The following is a 3,711-nucleotide window of genomic DNA, read 5'->3' on the forward strand; positions in this document are numbered from 1 at the left end:
GAGGGAAGAGTCCGCCTGGGTCCTGGCAGTGGGACTGAGACTCTGGCGGAAGCAACGAGGGAGGATTAACAAGCCAAAGCCTAAAAGAAGAGGACCATCCTGGAGGCACACCCAAGTGGCAGGCACTGTCCTCTCAGAACTGAACGAGGAGGCAGGGGCCATATGAGGCTGGGTCCCCCAAAACAGTCTCACTGTGACCCTTAGTGCTACCAAGCAACCAAGGAGGTGGGGCAGGTAAAGAGGGAGGTGGATGATGGATGGAGTGGAAAGATGTTATTTACTGAGGCAGGTAGAACTAGAGCCAAGCAAATGCCTGGGTTTGGGTGGATAAGGGACAATGCCAAAAACAGCATTAATTTTCAATCCTGGGTGGTGGAAAGACCATATATATGTATGTATATATGTATGTATGTGTGTATGTATGTATGTGTGTATGTATGTGTGTGTGTATGTATGTATGTATGTGTAATTTCTGTGTCAGACGTTGCTGGGTTTGTGCTCCCCTACAGAGGAGGGGATTGTGGGACTTCACACGAGGTATAAAACGTAAGTGACCTAATAAGCCCTCTCGACAGGGCTTCAGGGAGGAGCCAAGGCTGGCACATAGTCAGAGGGCAGGAAAAGTTCCACTCCCTCCGTGTGATTAGGAGGGCTGCTTTGTTTTCTTCCCAGGCAGAGACCTCAAAGAAGAGTGTGACTTGTGGCAATCATTGGAATGCTCTAACGGGAGGGAGCCGTAAGCTAAGGGGAGGGGCTGGATCAGCCCCGGGAGGGCGATCGACAAAGGGGCATTGTTTCCCAGCAGGGCAGGCTGGGGCAAGGCTGACTCCACTGCCGGCCTGGGCGTGGGCACGTTTGCTCCTGGGAGGAGAAGTCCTCCATTCTGGCTCACAATAGCCAACCCAAAACAGTTTTGGTAAAATTAAAAGACGCAGGAAAATGCCAGCCACCGTTTATTTTCTCCTGGGGTAGATGGGGGGGAGAAAGCAGCTCCTTTTTCTGGGCTGGATGGAGTCTCAGGGAGGGGGCTAGGTGACAGCATGGCCCCTTCCTCTCCGGCTATTGCGCACCTTCTGGAGCCTCGCTCAGCCTGCTCCCTCCGGCGCAATACGCCAATGCTGCTACCCACAACGCACAGACCAGAAACCAGGATAGACCGAAGCCTCGAATGGCCTGGCACCAAGCAGGCCCAGCGCAAACGAAAGGTCTCTTCCTCTCCTCTCGGCGAACCCCACGCCCAGTCCCGGGAGAGGGAGCGGATGCTCATTTCCGAAAGTTGGCAATCCTGCAGTGGCAACTGGAAAAATACATATACGTGTGTGTGTGTGTGTGTGTGTGTGTGTGTGTGTGTGTGTGCATATCGTGCCCATCTACAAGGAAACCTGGCGGCTCCACAAACAACTTTGAGTCCCGGGAGGGCGGAGGTGGAGAGAGATTCTCCGCTTGGATAAGGGCGGCTGGATAGCCGAGTACTCTCTTTTGGGGCTGTTGGCTATCTCCGGAGTCTCGGGAGCGCCTTGGTGTCCCTTCCCAGGGCTCGGGTTCCTTTAAGAGAATCAAGAGGAAGGTGTTTTTCACTAGGACTCGCGGCGGGCCCCACCTGCCTACCGTGGCCGGCCGGGAGTTATTACAGCAGGGTCTGCCCGTCCGACGACGGCGGCTCCAATCTGGGGTCCCGCCGGCGCCGACCCTCAGCTCTCTCCCGATACCCGCTGGCCTCTCACATCTTTGGTGGCACTCGCTGCCACGGGGAGGATGAGATCAAAGAGGTAGACCTAGGCCAGGAGGGACGGCCAGGGCTCCTTCCCGCGGGCCAGTCTGTTGTCCTTCCTCCCGGGAGGGGGCTCTTTCCCTTTCTCCGGATGCGGGCCTTTGAGAGTCAGCGACGCCTTAGACTCCTCGCAGAAAAATGCACCCTCATCTACCCAATTCTGCCTTACCCTTTGGAGCTCCTGGACCCGCTGACCTCTCGGTGGGGTCAGAGCCCACCCCCGGAAGGGCCGCTGGTCGGGGACGGGTTCGCCCTCTCCTGGCCTCCTCGGACCAGCGCGGGGAGGATCCCGGTAACGCCGGGCGCCTGCAGACCTTGAGCGGCCTCACCCTGGTGACCTCCCCGGGAAAGGCGGGGCGGTGCTTCCACACTGAGGGCCACTTGTTAATTTGCACGAGAAAGTGCTGCCCAGGGTCCACACGTGCGAATCCGCCTGTGGAGTGCGTCGCCTCTCTGGCGGCAAGGCCTAGGGGAGGCCGAAGCGGAGAAGTTGCGGGAAGACTGGGAAGTAAGCAGGGGGGTCGGAGGAATCGAAGCTGCAGTGACATCAGGCTCGGACACCCGGCGGACTCCTCTCAAGGTGATCGGATACTTGCGAGAGCCCCACAGCCCTCCTGGGCCTTTGCCCTCGCGTCTGGGATGCGCTTGGGCGCCCCCAGTCTGCGATGCGTTCGTACCTCCAGTAGGGTGACGTTTTCGCCGGGCCCCTCTGCAGTCTCCGCCCTCCTCCACTGCGAGATATTTCACAGTTTCACCCGCAGAGGGCAACCTTATTCCAAGTTCCTGAGCGCCCTAGGCCTCTTTCCCCTCCCTGCCTAACTGGTGAGGTGGGACTTCATTGTCTTCTAGGTTTACAGTCTTTTCCTCCCCACGGCTTCTCTTTCCTCCCCGTCTCAGGCACTGGGCATTTCCAGTCGATCCAGCAGGTCTGGCTTCTCTCACATACGCAGTAATGGTTAGGGGAGAAGGTCCCAGCTCCTCTTGTCTCTAGCAGAGTGTGAACTGGCTCTGCTGAGGAGGTGGCTGTCCTTTTATTCCTTCTCCTGAGAACTGTTTATATATTAAGGAGCTTCACAGCCTTCAACATAAGGAAAGCAGATAGGAACTGGTCATATAAGGCTTTGTAAATGTTTTAGACTTTGGCTTTAATGGGAAAGAAATGGGGAGCCATTCGTGGGTTTTTGAGCAGCAGGTGGACATTGCTTTTCATAATGACCACGCCAGCTGCTGTTTGGAGAGTAGACTGTAGGGGTCACTGTGCAAAATGGAGGCCCCAATCCAGGTGAGAACCAGTGAAAGAGATCTCGAGCCATGGAGTGGCGCTGGAGGTAAAGAGAAGCACTCAGACTCTGGGTATGTTTTTTGAAAGCAGGATAAAAGGCCGGGCACCGTGGCTCACGCCCGTAATCCCAGCACTTTGGGAAGCCGAGGCGGGCGGATCAAGAGGTCAGGAGATCGAGACCATCCTGGCTGACACGGTGAAACCCCGTCTCTACTAAAAATACAAAAAAAAAATTAGCTGGGTGTGGTGACAGGTGCCTGTAGTCCCAGCTACTCGGGAGGCTGAGGCAGGAGAATGGTGTGCACCTGGGAGGCGGAGCTTGCAGCAAGCCGAGATGGCGCCACTGCACTCCAGTCTGGGCGACAGAGCGAGACTCTGTCTCAATCAATCAATCAATCAATAATAAAAATACAAAACATTAGCTGGGTGTGGTGGTGTGCACCCTTAATCCCACCTACTCGGGAGGCTGAGGCAAGAGAATAGTGTGAACCCAGGAGTCAGAGGTTGCAGTGAGCTGAGATTGCGCCATTGCACTCCAGCCGGGGCAAAGATTTATATATATATAAATCATATCTATATATCATACATATAAGTCATATATAGATCATATATAAATCATATATATTATATATATCATATGTAAATCATATATATATCA

At 54.9% G+C, this 3,711-nt stretch overlaps 1 long non-coding RNA gene across 1 annotated transcript in view; it reads left to right on the forward strand.

Annotated features, from left to right (window-relative positions):
• Positions 1-1,392: 1,392 nt before the first annotated feature.
• The window catches only part of LOC131384585 (uncharacterized), a 13,724-nt gene continuing 11,405 nt past the window's right edge, over positions 1,393-3,711 (forward strand). The window contains exon 1 of the long non-coding RNA XR_009215588.1: positions 1,393-2,593. This is a non-coding gene — a long non-coding RNA (uncharacterized LOC131384585). The remainder of the gene's footprint in view (positions 2,594-3,711) is intronic.

The sequence above is a fragment of the Hylobates moloch genome, unplaced genomic scaffold (assembly GCF_009828535.3).
Source record: "Hylobates moloch isolate HMO894 unplaced genomic scaffold, HMol_V3 SCAFFOLD_11, whole genome shotgun sequence".
In the NCBI taxonomy this organism is placed as follows: domain Eukaryota; kingdom Metazoa; phylum Chordata; class Mammalia; order Primates; family Hylobatidae; genus Hylobates; species Hylobates moloch.